The sequence below is a fragment of the Lepeophtheirus salmonis genome, chromosome 13 (genome assembly GCF_016086655.4).
Source record: "Lepeophtheirus salmonis chromosome 13, UVic_Lsal_1.4, whole genome shotgun sequence".
Classification (NCBI taxonomy): Eukaryota; Metazoa; Arthropoda; class Copepoda; order Siphonostomatoida; family Caligidae; genus Lepeophtheirus; species Lepeophtheirus salmonis.
The window spans coordinates 20,938,130-20,955,053 of record NC_052143.2 but is presented as its reverse complement, the minus strand read 5'-3'; the positions used below and the strand labels follow the sequence as shown (position 1 = coordinate 20,955,053).

General features: G+C 31.1%; 1 protein-coding gene across 2 annotated transcripts in view; it reads right to left on the bottom strand.

Annotated features, from left to right (window-relative positions):
• LOC121128366 (uncharacterized) overlaps positions 1 to 15,779 on the bottom strand; it is an 87,898-nt gene extending 72,119 nt beyond the window's left edge. The window contains exon 1 of one of the 2 annotated variants that reach the window (XM_040723948.2): positions 15,530 to 15,779. The gene's annotated coding sequence lies outside the window, so the exon portion shown is untranslated. The remainder of the gene's footprint in view (positions 1 to 15,529) is intronic. The other variant, XM_071892849.1, reaches the window with a different exon arrangement.
• Between the last annotated feature and the right edge of the window lie 1,145 nt (positions 15,780 to 16,924).

Sequence of the window (16,924 nt, the reverse complement as noted above, 5' to 3'; positions counted from 1 at the left end):
AAAAAAATGTGATACAATTTGTAGGGGTACCTCCGGTTGACAAAAATCCCCAGAGCAAATTTCCCCGAGAAAAAAAAAACACAACATTTTCAGGACAAAAAAAAGCCAATTCCACGTAGATATAACGTCATTTATTTGATATAATATGGCTCTTGAAAATTATCAAAAAAGTAAATGGACTTTGAGTTCTCGTTATCGCAAGTTATCAGAAAAAATGATTCTTATCAAATGAAAATGGTTGACTTTTACGTAATCAAGTTTAAATTAGTTTGTGAAGGTTTTTTTAAATTAAAAACCTATCTATTGACAATATCGTAATATTATGATTATCTAAATAAATAATTAGAAAAGTTCGCCGGTCTGGAGATTTGACTGTATTATTATGTTTCTTACAGTCATTTTCGAATGTATCTTAGGACTACTGAGAGCTTTAGCAATTTATGCCACCACTTTGGCATGCTCTCTTTAGCAAATGAAGGCACTTGAGAAGCTGATTTTTTTTTTTCTCCAAGACCATTTTGACGACTTCATCTCGCCAGAGTTGTAGCCTCCAAACCTGCTGGATTTAGGTTTCTTTTTTAAATCTGATAACTGGTTGGAGAGAAAATTACATCCTTTTCGCGGCACAAAGATCTTGTGAACCTTGTACATGGATCTAAGAGAATGTTGATAATCAATTTGGAGTGTATTGGACTTTATGATTCAAATTTTCTGAAGGCAGTTTTTTTATTCGGACTTTCTTAGAACAAAAGAAACGCTTCTTTTCAAGCACGTGGAGTAAGCTTTGTACTTTTAAGAAGTCATCTGGGTTGAGTTACGTTGAGCTTAGGGCCAAACACCAAAAAAGTAAAAAAAAAATAATAATCTGACAAAAAGAACAACATTTTATTTACAATGAGGCATGTGGTAAAGTAATAATCACCTCCAGTCTATTTCAGTTCCTTTCTAACTCTGCAAATAAAGAGCTTGTCCAGTGTGGATGTTTAAGAAGTTTCCAATCACAACATTGTCTCGCCCAGTACAGATAGCAAAAAGGCACTCTGACCCTTACACGATTGTGGAATAAATACTTTGTTGATTGATGTCATTTTTTAATTGACACCAAACAGTTCTAGGTAGCTGCCAATACATCAATCAAATTTCAACCTGTTTATGTGCAGATTTTGCTGGAATTCGTTGTTTGAGAAAGTCTGCACTATATTAATAACTTATCATCTATCGGACTCAGATATTTTTGAAGCTCAATAGCCTATAGTTTTTGCCAACATAAGTCGAACAAAATAAACTAACATTAATTTTTATAATTATATGTTTGTAAACTTAAATTTTTCGAATGTTTCCCTTAAATTTTTATTATATCTTCTTTTTCTATCGATTCTAAGTATTAATTTTGAAAAAATATGTATGTATGGCTTGGTTTGTTTGTCCGTTCAAAAATTATATATATTTGGTTGTTGAGAATAATTCATTTTTTGATATAAATTATCTTATCAAATAAATATTATTGATAGAGACAGACACAATGCCTTGCACTTAATAAGTATTTTAAGGATGTATAGTTTTAAACTATAATGTTTATATATGTGGCACAAATATACTATAATTCTTCCTTTTAATATATTTTTATTTGCTTTTTAAAAATTATAATTCGAGGAAATATATTCTTTTTTTTTTTCATCATTAATTATATATGTTTAATTTATTAAACATTCCTTGGATTATTCGACAAAATATGGGAAATTTTACAAAACATATGGATACCTTATAGATATTTGGTCCTTTAAGACAATAACAGTGTTTCAGTACGCCAGCTTGTTTTGTTCTTATGCAGCTATCTGATGATGTCTCTTTTTTTACTGACAGAATAATCTTTTAATAACGGCTTGTAGGGAAGTTCTGGACATTATGGCGACAGCAGCTCCAGTTTTGCGCCGTGATTATGATTTTTGTCAGCAACAACATAGAGACTTCAAATTGAAAGGACTCAAATATGACCGACGTCACAATCTGGACCATGCAAATGACTCAACACCTTAAAATGTATCAGACAGGTTGCTTTAGTGGCTGAGTGAGCACTGCTATGACATAATTTGGAAGGAAATATGCCCTCCCAACCCACTTACCGAATCTTAAATTGATGAATTATTTTGTCTAGGACTAAGTTTGATCTAAATCAAAACGGATATTTATACCATAAAAGCCTCTCTGATTACCTCGAAAAAATAGACAATGACCAACATACAGAGGAACTATATCAGCAACGCCTGCTACTCCTTCCAGGTCCGGAGCATTAATTGATCCTGGAGGCAAATACATCAAATGACCTCTTTTTCAACATTCATAAAAACAATTAAAGATAATTTTTCTAGTAAATTTGCCAAAAACTGTGGCCTCAGCTGCAGTCTAAAGATTTTTGAAAAATGCACCAATTTGATCATAACAAATAAAGGCTAATTTTAATGCACAATTATAAGAAATTTAAAAACAATTTCGGATCTACAAAATAATTATTGTTTTATCCTTATATTTAAATATTATGTAACGGTTGCTCATTCTTTTCTATGGAATTTGTAGCTATTATGTGGCTTTATTTAGTTTATCTATTTATAGTCGAATTTTAAACTTTTGTTAAAAATGGATTGTTAACTAACATGGTCATTGTCTGTTTTTTCGAGGTAATCAGAGAGGCTTTTATGGTATAAATGTACGTTTTGATTTAGATCAAACTTAGACCTAGACAAAATAGTCCATCAATTTAAGATTCGGTAGGTGGGGTGGGAGGGGATATTTCCTTCCAAGTTAAGTCATAGCATATATAAGTTTTTCAGGATGTCTAACTTTGGTTTAGTGAAATAATTTTAAACTAGAATGTTTATTTATATATATATATATTTGTATCTAACTTCTCTACATAAGTAAAGTCTAAAAAAAAATCAGATTAACTCAAATTTAGATCTTTTTACTTTTATATAAATAAATTCGAAACATAAGGAATACATTTCAAAGGGTTATAGAATAGTTTTTGAGGAAATTTAGAATCATTAATTAATTACTGTGATTCATATTTATAAAAACAAATACTTAACATTTTAAGTAATTTACTTTTGGGGCAATCCTGAAAATGAAATTAAATATATAGGTAACACTTTTTTTTCTTGAATTAATTTTAGCCTTATGATTAGTATATACTTTATTCGTTTCTTACAAGAAAGTCTTAAGTTAAGTTCCCATAGAGAGAAAATAATAGTAATAAAATAGAACTCAAAATAAGAAACAAAAAAAAAAAAATAAGAAGATCTATTATTCTCCAGAGACCCCAAAATTGCTTATTCTATATTTATTCTTTGACATCATCCTTTGGAATTATACATATATCCATATAAACATTACACATTCGTGCCATCAAGCAATAAGGACTACACAATATTTTTTGTGTATGTCATTTTATTCCTTCCTCATTCATGCTTTTTTAAGAATCCATGTAAAGCCTTCAATATTTTTTTTTTTAAATTGATGATCCCAATATCAACCAATTAACGATTAATGTATAGTGCTGAGCATAACGTAGTTAAAAATCACAGATCCTTATGGGTATTTCATATAACTACTTCATTTTAACTGTTGAAGTTTTAACTTAACTTCTTTCAAAGGGACAAGATACTTGAAGCTTATAGTAGGGCATGTGCGGTTGGAACGTATAAAATTTGAGTATTATACATTCTAGCTATCATATACTATTTTCTATTTTTTACATTTTCTTCAATTCTAGCTAGGAGTGAAGAAAATTAAAAGATAATTAGGACGGTAGGGCAATATCATAGGTCCACATGAATAAATGTTGAATGGTGAAAAGATTGAACTGATAAGAAAAATGGCTAAAAAGGGGCAAAAACAAATCCAGTCCTAGGACCAATCTATTACTAGTTAAAACCGAACGTTCAAAGGAAACAATTAGAGATATAAGGACAATTTGGATAATTCAAAAATAAGGGTACTTAAATTTGTGACAAATTTGTAGTTTAGTTATAGTTCAAATAGAGTTACTTCATACACTGAGACTTATAAAGAGATGGACACGGTGTAGATACATATAACTTACAGTTTTAAGATTAAAAAAGGAAAACGGTTGGTATTGTCATTCTTTAATAGACATTTGCAGTGCTAGTCAACAATGTTATGTTCAGCTTTATTGGATTATCTCTCCAAGACACCCCACACAAAGTGGTCCAAAGGGATTCTAATCCCTAGACATATAAGGCCATATTTCCTTTGTCCAAAACACAAAGGTAAAAAAAAAGTTGATTTTTAGGAATAAATCCCGTTCCAATTACACCATTAGGACAAATTGAACCAATTTAAAATTACATCATGATACCAGATATGTTTACATCAACTTAAGCCCTGTAGTATAATTAACTATAGAGCTATTTGCGTCCTTGGGCGTTTGCCTGGCACGGAGGTACACAATAATGCCCACACGGCGTTCGTATTTTAAGAATATATCAGGGATTTTGCATAATTTCTTATACAGTTATGTGAGGCAAATATGATGAGAATACTTTTTTATAACAATTGATATAATTATTACTAAGATATGGAGTTCTAAACTTGTTCTGGATTTTAAATCCCTACCTTCTACATTTCTTTCTTCAAAAATAATATAAAAGACAGCTGATGCTAACAAAAATCTTAACTTAGTAGCACCATTAACCTCAATCTCTCTTCTCCTTGCACTTTACAAAATGCCCGTCCTGAACGATATTATAAGCAAAAGTGAAGAAGCTGAATACTTCTTTACCTTATATTTTATATGTCTGTATTCATATTATAAAGAAGTATTTGGAGAAAATAATATTATATTTTGTAGACTATATGTAGATTTAGGTGCAAGGGAGCTTATAAATATTCATTATAAAATTCACTCCATTTATTTCATTCATGTAATTTTATTAACAGTAAAATTTATCCAAGGAAATTTCATTCTGATTTAAAAGAAGGATATTCATTGACATTATACGTTTCTTAGTTAGTTAGTAATTTTTGTGTTAAGTGTACAGATAAGTCTGGGCAGTCGGCACTGGAGGACACTAGTGATGGATAAGAGACTAATCTGATTTATGAGCTACCCAGTTTTATAGTGTTTATGGAATAAAAATTACGTCATCATAAGTCTTTTGAGTGAGATTGAATGGAATCCATGGATATTATTATTATTTTTTGGTATGTTGGTAAGTGGAATTAAATCCGCCATTACTCTTTCTTCATCAAAATGGCAATGGAACGTCTGTATATGAGTTTTGCAGAATGCACTTACTGGTCACGGTATATTAGTTATTTCTAAATATATAAATTAGGTATGATTGAATCAGTCATGTTCTATCGTAAAGAGAAAAATACATCTCAACTCCTCTTCCATCTCTCTTTTTTTATATTAATCGTTTTGACGAAAAAATTACAAGCAAGGATAAAAACATTAATTTAAACCTCGATGATTAATTCATAAATAATTCAGAAACTAATGAAGTACCTTCTCTAAAAAGTTGGAGATGGAAAGTATAAAATAAATAGAAATGAATTTATTTGTACAAGGGCGTGGAGGAGGTGAAAACGAGACATATGGCTCCTGAACTATAACCTTTAGTAATATCAGCTACCTGTTTTATCATTTTGAAGGGAGAAAATGAATTAGACTATGTGTTTTCTGGACACACATCCCTTCTTTAACGATAAACTACAAAAATTACATAGGAGATGGAATAATAACATTAAGAGGATAGATCTGTTTCTGGAGTGGATAAACACCCCAGGGAAGCAATGGAAGGTTGAGTGTCTAAATGCATATCTTTTAAGGATGGAAGACTGTTCTAAAATGTTTATTTCCATGTCACTTATACTCTTTTTACCCAATGCATGCTTGTAGCGACACATATTTAATTTTATTAACTAGAATGACAAACTTATTTTACCTCCTTTGCAAAACATATTAAAAAATTATGATGTGTCCGTTTTGATGTTGGTTCACTCTATTTTCCTTCGACTTAAAATAAAGTACAATGTAAGTACGAAAAAACTTTTTCCATCGAACATTTTTGTGGAAGTTGGCCATCTTGGAGGAAAGGTATGAAATGTTTTCCTCGTTTACAGGAAAATTTTTATCTTTTGAAAACTTTTGATAACTTGGATTAAGTTAAGAATGTTCTTGATTAGTAGAATTTGAACTCTGAATTTGAATATCACTTCTTGTGCTGGGATATATGATGAATATGATTTTCTTTAAAATGTTCTATTAATTGCTGAGATGTAGTTGCACATCTCAAGTATAAGTAAGCATTTACTTTTCCTCTATCTGACCTAGGAATGGTCTTTGAAGTCCACATATATTTTATTTACACAATAGAAGTATTGTCAGTAATAACATAACATATGTATAAGAATGATACATTATCTATGAATGAAACAGCTCCTATAGCGACTAAAGGGCAATCAATCGATTCTATTTTTCTCAAGAAGTTTGGAAGAAGGAAGGAAATATTGACTTACAAATGATTTTATTTGAACGCATATCAATCGGCCGGAAAAAAGAGATTAACCAGTTACTGTATCATCTCAAGAGAATGAAAAAAAAGTCCAATTAAGCATTTGAAGAGCTTCAAATCATTAATCATCATTTTGTAAAAAAAAAAAAGAGCTTTCTAGCTTAGGCTAACGTGTTTCTCTTAGTCTTAGATCACCAGGGGTGTAGTTCAATTTATCACACGGAGATATGGTCAAAATAAAATCCCAAATTATTTCAGCTTACAATTATAGTGATAAAAACTAAAAAGTACCAACAAGATTTGGAATCAGTAAAATTTTATCAAAGATTAAAATTTATTTAAATTTGTGAAATATTGAAATTATATGATAATCAAATATTAACAGCTCCTTAAATTTATAATAATTCTACATAATCAATCCACATGTGTATGATTACTTTATTTTAATCCCGACAAGTGTAAATTTTTATGTGACATCAATATGGAAGTCGCCCATCTTGGAGGCATGGCTAAGCAATAAATAAAAATTAGTTTACAGATAATTTCTTTTCACCTTTTTAAGGCTTTTTCAGGAATTTTCCGAAGAGCTTTTTTTTCGCATAACTAACCTCCTAAATGCCAATACTTTTGGATGATTATGATGGAAAATTCATAAAACCAACTATAACTATATTTACCAATTAAAATTATAATTAGATTATGTCAACCCTTCAATTTGTAATTAACGTTGTTGTAGGAACACTAGAATTTTAGAAATATTTAAGTATGCTGGAAATATTAACAGTACATCAATAAAAAATGACATACAAGCTACCAAAATTGTAACTTGTATACATGTAAACATCAAAAAAGGCATCAAGGTTGCAAACAATAACATATTATGTAGTTGCAAACTTGGAAAAAATATTATTTATAATCTCATCTAACAAAGAAGAAGTTGCATTAATTTAAATAGATTAAATTGTTTACGTTTTGTTGCTTTATGCAGAGTAGTCATATGAGTTCTAATGTCTCAATAATTTATTGTTTGTTCTCTCATGCTAAATTAGCTATATAATTACGTTAAGGAAGGTTATAGGAAAGTTTAAATTGACACTTTATTTAACGAATACTAAAATTACATTGTCTACATAACAAAAAGACATTATTTGGCTCTCTTTCTTTTATCATTTTGATCATTGAAGCACCCTACTCATAAATGAAATGATCCATCAATAACAAACTCTAAGTAAATACAAATATGGTTTACTAGCTATCAAGTAATAGTGCATATATAGAGCACCAAAGGATATGTTAGGCATTTCCGAAATACATTTCCATTACTTAAGTAGAATGTTTGCTATCATTTCCAGTCAGTTAAATTCCTTCCAATTTAATATGGTCATACATACATTAATGAAACGTATCTATGTTCTTGTATAAATATGTATTTATCTATAGGGGATTTTCACATATAGTGATCATTGTGGAAGTCTGACATTGTGGAGACAAGAATAACTGAGTTTTGTAAGAATAAAAAGCATAGATCCTTTTTAATTAAGGAAATAGTGGAGGGCTAGCCGTACATTAGGCATTAATTCAATGGTTGGAGTGGGAATCCGAAACTTACATTAGCATTTAATTACGATTTTAATAAAAGGTTTCATTATACAACCAAGCACCAACTAAAACAAAAAACAATAAGTTTTGTTTCATCCCATGTATCTAAGTGAAAAAATATTGGATCAACATCGACAAAAGCCGTAGGTGGGGAATCTGAAAAGAAAAAGAGTCAAGATTTACTCAGACAAGAAGATCTCTACGCTGGACGTTGTTGTGAACAAGTAAAATAATCAGTTACTTGTGGAAACAAGAGATGAGGTTCAAGGAATCTTCCATAAGTAATACCCGGCCCAAGTAATGGTCATTGGTGCCATCGTCTTTGTACTTTTCCTGGGCTGGAGAAAGATTGAGAACGGATGAGTACTACAAGATGCTGAGGTGCATTGCCTTGCCTTGGCTGAGAGAGGATAATTATTTGTGGGCGTAAGATGGTGCTCCCTCCCATACAACATAAAAGAACTACCAAGATTATGGCTGACTTCGCGCCTGTCTCCATATCCCCCTCTTCATGCATTGACCTCAACCCCATGGACTTTGCAGTTTAGGACATCCATTAGAAGAATATCTGCTGCACCACTTATCCAAATTTGGCTTTGCTCTGAGAGTGTGGTACACCATGAGAGAGTCAATATTTTCTACTGGGTATCGAAGATGCTATTCCTTGTAAATGAGTACATATTGATAGATCGAAAATGCATATAACTATATTTTTTTTTCCTAAAGTGATCTCAGATGATATCAAATCAAATCTGGGCGTTTATATGATTTTATCACTTAGTAATAGAGGAAAAAAGGATCGAAAACGACAAAGTTTTTCTTTAAGACATTAGGGGTGAGGTTTCTAATTCAAGTAATGTTAATTACCTAGTCTGCTTGCCAAAAAAGATTTAACGCTATGAAGAGGTTGCTCTCTAAAAAGTTTTTTAATCTGGTAAGTACACTTTTTTTCAACGGTGCATCATCAATTTCGATTGATGGGGTGACGAGTAATCTTATCTTATTGAAAATGAGCTTATATCAAGACTGCCTGTCTACTCCTCTCCTGTTGATAGCCGCCATTGAAAGGCTGGCACGGTTTATGAAAAATATTGTGGAAAACGAGTAAAATTCCCAGTCTCTGTAATATCTATTTAGGATCTCTATGCAAATGATGTGACATTAACTATAGTAGCTAACTCGGAGTTAATCAAGAGGATAGAAGTGCTCTTGAATTTATTGACCAAACTTAGAAAAATATCTAGTCTGGAGCTTAACATAGAGAAGACATAGATTCTCACCATAGGATCACGGATCCCCAATCAAGAGCTCAATATAAGTACCTGCAAAGTAAAAACCAGTATTAATATTGTGGGCGTAGAGTGGGATATGGATGGTATTCATATTCGTAATTGGGATCGTGTTTGGTTCCAGATTTATCAGAGGTTGAGTTAGTGGAGAGGATTAATCTTCAGAAGAGGGTTGCCCTTTATAATATCTTGGTTATACCTTGGATACTTTATGCAGCTGCTGCATCTCCGAGGGTCGCTGAAAAAGCCATATTAGAAGAAAAAAATGGTTACCAAGATTAGTTCAGCAAAATTATTTGGAAGCTATTGAAAGGCCAAGAGCACAACTAGGCGGAGGAATTTATATTCTGTCAAAAATAATCCCTAAAATTTACATGAAGATAATTATAAATATGGCAAGAAGCCCAACCTTGGAATGAAGGAGCACAATTACAATAACCCATTTATAGTCTTGAATAACGATGAGAACAATCTCACGAATACAACCCTTGGCGCAATTTCTCAAGATGGGATTGATGCACAAATAAACTAGAGTTCAAATGTTTTTCTGCAATTCTATTCTATTTATGAAGTCCTCAATCCATCTGTATCAAAATTAATTGTATATATCTAGCCCCTTAAAATTTTTAAGTATTGATCAATGCAAATGTCGGTGAAAAGACGAAACAGATAGTTAGATTTAAAATAAATTACGTTACAAGAAATATAATACTATGCTGAAATATTCAAGTATTAATGCTGGTTAGAATTCTTTTTTATGTTAAGCCTATTGGGGATGTAGACACTTTTTAATAACACAAGGACGTCTGCAAGGGGAGAGGGGGGTTGGCTGGAGTGAATTCATTCATTGAAGGAATTTTGAAATATTTCAGTCTTGAAAGAAACAAAAATTAATAAAAATCTCGTAGAAAAAATAAAAAATTAAGACTTTTAAAAATTTACAATAAATGAAGTCTCCCCCCCCCCAAAAAAAAAGGAATATATATGTATATAATTCCCCAGAACGCTACTAAATCCTCCGTTATGGGGAAATTTGTATTTTTATTTACAGTAAAACTATTCCTAATAAGCAAGAACAAGAAGGTCTCGATTGTTGTACGAAAATACGGGTTAATGGTGTTTATTTTATTGAAAAAAAATTATATTAGTCTAGGAACAAATTTTTATAAACAGAATATGGCTAGTTATATGGGTCGTGGTGATTAAAAAAACATAATTTGAATATGTAACGCAATTTTTAAACTTGAGATAACAAGGGTGATGAATACGAAAATAAAATAAAAATTTGGAGGGAAGGGGGGTGATGGTGATGGTCTACATAACCATCAGTGATACCAAAAGATAATTGGTCTTGTTTTTTCTGGAATTTCAAAGAAGTTGGGTGGTGACACCTTTGAAGTAACATGGGCTATGGACTTTGCAATTCTTAATTGTAAAGCTCTTATCGCCAGATGAATAACTAACTATCAGCCTATTCGGTAGGTATCATCTTGGCAGCTTCATCCCACTGTCTCTCTCACAAAGAAAATTCGTTAATCAGGAGGTGAGTCATGGAATTTTGCAGGAGAAGAAATCCGGTACCTTCCATCAACTTTACGGAATCATAGAAAATAATTTAAAAAGGGTGGTCAGAAATTTTAACAAATACTTATCATAATTGTTAATTTGCATGTTTATTGGTTTGTTTTTTTTAAGATTAATTTTTAGAATATTAGTTTAAATTCTACCTCGGAGCATTAAGTGTAAACTATAATGTTTATTTATGTACTTTTGACAAAATTGCTCCGTTTTATTTATATATGTATGTTCTATATAATATATAAACCAAATAAAAAGGTTGAAAAAAAAATTAAATAATATGAAATTATGTCTTTGTTTCCTTTCTACATAATGAACATTTTTTACCCTGTTGACTCGCTCTCGATTTATGGGTGAAATTAAAAATGTTGACAGCCTATAGCTCAGCCACTTCTGGTGAGAATGGCTGGTTTTTTCAAAAATTACAAATGGTTCTATTTTTTCCATGTTTCTTTCTATGTAGAGTCTGTTAATTTTTCTCCAAATTTGAGTGGAAGGGTGTTCCACAGTATTGCCATTGGAGAAGGATACAAATACAACTGTATTACATTAGCGACATAAAAAAAAAAAAGTAAAACGCTGCAATTGCACAAAAAAAAAACCTCAGAAAATTGACTTATCGATAAAAGCTAATATATTTTTTATCATATATATTTTGAATTTTCTTTATATATTCTACCTATATAGGAACAAAAGCACAAGAAACCAATAAAGAAGACCTTGCCGTCCCGGTTCGACTTTGTCGATTACAGTTCTAGTGGTTGAAGAACCGGAACAACTTTAACCGCTAGACCGATAAGGGGTACCAAGTCTTTATTTTCCCGAAATCCAGCTTTAATCTTTTATTTTGTATTCACTCTAAAATTTCCTTCCAAATTTTCTTTGATTCAAAATGGGAGGCATTTAAGTTTTTAGAAGGATTTTTTGTCTTCTTGGAGATTTAAAATATGCTAAAATGAGACGATGGTCTGAAATATAGGAAGGCAATATCCTAAACTGTTATATGATCAATATTGACATATTTTGTCACAGGCCCTTCTGTCTAAAATGCAACACTTTCTTATATGCTTCATCATTGTCCTATTTGTTATATTTCGATGAAAAAACTATGTAACCTAATGTGAAGAACTCGATGTTTCTATGTTAAACTCTGTAACTTATTGTGAAGATTTGTCTACAAAAACTGTAAACCAAAAATAAGCAAAGTCAACCGTGAAACAAGAGCGCCATAACCAAAAACATGGACCAAAGCAAGGTTAAAAGAAATACAAAGTTATACCATATCGCGTGTACGACTGATTTTTGACTTCAACCAAGCTTTAAATATTGACATCATAGTAATGAGTGGTTGCGGGTTTTGTCAAAATCTGTTTTTCTTGTCCAGCAGTCGGTGTGATACATTAAATTGAAAATTCTAGCAATAGTGACGTTATAGACTATAAGTATTTGTTTGTTTCGTCAAAATCTGCATGTTTTGCTCAGCAGTCAGTAAAATACCTCAGATTGAAATTTCTAGCACGCCCGTTTACATGATGATCTAACTTTGTATTTCTATTAGCCTTGAAGTGAAGCAGAGCTGAAATTGTGGAGCTATCTGCGCATGTGAAAATCAGCATCAGAGATCTCTAAGGTGCTCGGCTCTAAGCGCTTTACTGTTTATGAAATAATCGTAAGAGGCACACCAAAAACAGGAGACCAAAATAATTTGTTAAGATGTTAGAGGCACTATGGAAGCCAAAAGAGGTAAGGTGATCCTCAATGTCCTCCCTCGTGAATTTGACAGCAGACAGACCACCATGCGTCAGATGGTGAACCAAGGACTAAGCCTTAATGCCTATAAGAGGACTCTTCTTCAAGGGTTGAATCCTTTGAATTGAATAAAGCATAGGATCTGGCGCAAAATCCTCCTCCATAAGCATGTAAAGTCAGGCTTTAGACCTCCCAAAGTTCTGTACTAGGCTTGAACTGGTCATTAAGGCAAAAGGTGGTTATATTAATTGAGAATGTAATTAAAGTTTCCGTTGATTGTAGTAATGTATTAAATTTTCAAATTTTATGATTTTTTTTAAACATTACAGTTTTGTAATTTTTAAAAAGTGTTACATTTTTGACAGGGGAGCTTGTATTATGAAATTAATCAATAAAGGAAGAAAATGAAATGAGGAATATTCTGTAGACAACACTGATTTTTCAAAGTAATAGTATATATTATAATAAGAGTTCAAGTGAAGACTTGGAATCTTGTATTGCAACTCGACTTGATCACACAATCAAAGCCTGAATACTGGACTTGAAATGGAAAGCTACGACTTAGAACTCGACTTGTATACAAAAGTTAATTGATAGTTAGTACTTGAGTTTAAAGTATCCTTTATTTTCGGAAGACTAAAACTAAATATTCAAGGACTTGGACTTGTAAGTAAAAACTTGCGAATAGACTTGAACTTGCAGCTCTAATTTTGCATTTGTCTGAGAGAAAAATGCCTCTAAACTTGATTCTCAATTCAAAGTCTGCATACTTTTGGAAGTTGAAAAATCGCCAAGATATATCTCCAGGCTCATAGAAGTATCTAGGCGCACTGTTACAATGCCAAAGGCAGAGATAGAGTTGATGGGAAGCCTGGAAGTTGCAGGGGCAAGATTCTTGATTTTAAGAACTTGAATAAGATTGTTGAAGAAAATACATCGAAATCATTACACTCATGAAAAGGGCATGGGCTTTGCTTCTTTTATCTTGCAGGACGCAGTCAAAAATTGGGGGAAAGGGCCTGGTTTGGCAACAGAAGCTATTGCTAACTGACAAAAATGAAGCAATGCTATAGCGAATGTTGAAACTTTTAAAGCCAAAACAGAAAATTTCTGGAACAATAGCTTGTGTCCACCATACTCGCCAAATACAAAACCTTTGGATGATGCCTTTTTGGCAATTGAGGTCAAAACCGGCCGCACACCATGCCAATTTTGATGCTATAAAAAACTCCGTCAATGAAAACTAGACTGACATTTCGGTGGAGTATATCAAGATGTGCTGCAGAGCTATCTTGAAGATATTGGAGGTCGTCATTAAGGTTGAAGTTGGCTATGTTGAGTAAAATGTGGGCTTGATGGTTAATTTGACATTTATCAGTAAATTTATTTTTCATGAGTTACTTGAGTCAAGAATTCTGGTTGAATTTGATTGTACAAAGTGTGGAAATTTTTTTCACCGACCTAATATATGGACTTTGTCCTACTCCTGAATTAATAATCTCACGAATTAATTATATTTGTAACTTTGTCAAGTTTAGATGTTAAAATTGTACTTTGCTTTATTTATTATAGGGAAAAATTGTATATTCAATTTTGATTGCTATAAATACTTAATTATTAAAATGCAAAAAAGTAGCCTCTAAATAATAATTGTAATTAATTGATACATTATGTTTATTATGATAAATAATAGTTTTAAGAAAGGTGTCAAAAACATATAAACAAATATGTAATTAATATAATTTTATTTATTATTTACAAATAAGAAAATCTATATTTTGCTATTTTTTTAAGTGAGTGTTTTGATAAAAAACACTCATTTATGAGGAATGAGTCGGGATTTTTTTTTATCATTTTACTATGTGTCAAATTTAGATAAGAGTAAAAGTGAATTTACACATACATATATCGTTCGTCTGACGTTCAGATGTGTATTAGTTTGTATTGAACTAATACACAATTCATTTATAAGAATTATGCATATTATAATTTACAAACTTTAACCATTATTAGCTTTACTATATGAAAATGTTCTTTGATTTAATAGGTTTCTTTGTTTAGAGAAGTTAAAATGCCAATATGAATTAAATTTCAGGAACACAATAAACATTTTTACAAATAGATTTTTTTGTGGCATTTTCTTTATTCTACAAACAAGAACATTTTTGGATCGCATAAACTTTTTTTTTGTTTAATAATAATTGTAAAGGTATTTAGATTGAAATAGAAAGAGTACTGGGAAGTAAATTGTCCATCTTTAAACACGTTGCAACGTGTTCACATCTATAAAGTAAGTAAATTCACCCTAACATCTCAATATCAACGAAAATCTTGCTTTTATCTGGGTTTCGTATCTTTTGAATTATGTAACTCACAATATCCATGGATTATTTTTGGCAGTACAAGAGATCAATTTATAGTAGGATATATTTTATAAATTATTTAATAGTAGAATATATTTTAAAAATTATTTTTAAAGTTAAAATTGATTAATTACATATATATTACAAATTTAATCTGCTTTAATACTAAGAATTTATCAGATCTATAGAATATAAATTAAGAGTTAGGCTAATATTGCCCCAAAAGTAGGTAGAAATGTTTAAAATACAAAACGTAGAAATAAATGATTTTTAAGAAATGACTTAGGTATCATTAAAAAATAATTATATGTTTACGTTGAAAAAAAGAATGACTTTTTTTTGCCCATATATAATTTTACATTATTAAAATGTCTCTTTACAACAGCATGTAAAGGCAAGAAAATGTTATCCTTACCTGAATAGATGAAGGAAATAACTTTTCTTAAGAGTTCTTCATATCCTTTATTCCTCTATTTCTTCTGCTTCTACTTTTTCTCTATCTGAACGTTCATTTAAATCGCTTTCCTTATGACACTCTGAAATACTACTTTGAAATGACAAGCTATTGTAGAATAGTTCTCTCGTTGTTTCCCTGATGTTGGGAAAAAGTAAATAGTATATTTAAGTAACTTTAACTCTTGAAAAAAAAAATTGCCGTCGCGTGTAAAGGATATTCCGCCAAAGAGCAGAAAGAAAGAGAGAATATTTTTTGCTTCATTTCCTAGGAACAACTTTTATCGTGATATAATAAGAGTTTTCTAAAATTAAGAGTTAATTTTTTTGTCTTTCTTGATATGTGTTTTAATTTAAGTCTGGAAAATATTGATATGTAAATAAATATGGCCATCATTTTTAGAGTCATGTGGCCACCCTTAAAGGAAGTACAATATTATTCATCACGGATTTATCCCACTTACATGAATATTTATTACATAATATTTGTTTTCTGATACTATATTCATACATTGTACAGCTTTACGTACACTATTATGCGAGGAGATGAGGTTTATGACTTTTTTGAACCTCATTATTAGGTTTAAGACTCTGTCAAAGAACAAATATTTTTTCTGTTCGGTCTTAAGTAGTTATTTCAAGATCGACTTGGGCAGGAACTTTGATACAGACCGCGATCTCCCCTATTAAACCTGAAATATTTTTTTGGTCTCAATCTATGAAATGACTTTTTCCCCCAATCCTGATTTATGTGTTGTAGAAATATAATTCCTGCACTAAATTTAGCTTCATGTGACGTAATTGAGACGATATTCAAAATTTTGAAACGTATATGACGTCATACACAAATTCTTTTTAGAATTGGTCTGAACCAAATTTTAAATGAGATCATTTTTTGTAAGACCCATCCACATCAACTTGTCTTTGAGATCGATCTCCCTGCGTTACCTCGCTAGCAATAAAATATCCAGTGTATTTGGATGTCAACTGTCGATAATTCTGCTTATTTTCTCCTAATAATTTTTCTAAACGTTGATTGGTTGAATTAGGACTGGTTGAATAATATTTTTTAAACTTGGGAAGACTGGTTCTTGGACAATCAAAAACATTTAAGCCGAATTACATTTTACCGAAGATCAATTTGCCAAACGGACATTTCCCTGAAGGACAATTTGTAGAATGTACACATTGCCGAAGGACAATTTACTGAAAAAATAGTACTTAATATATATAGTATATTTAATTCAATTTAAAATGGTTGTATGATAAATAGGTTAAAAGAAACAGCACCCAAATAATGTAATCAAGGATTCATGTAATATGGTTGATTGCGGTATGTATGGCTGGGACCAATTCT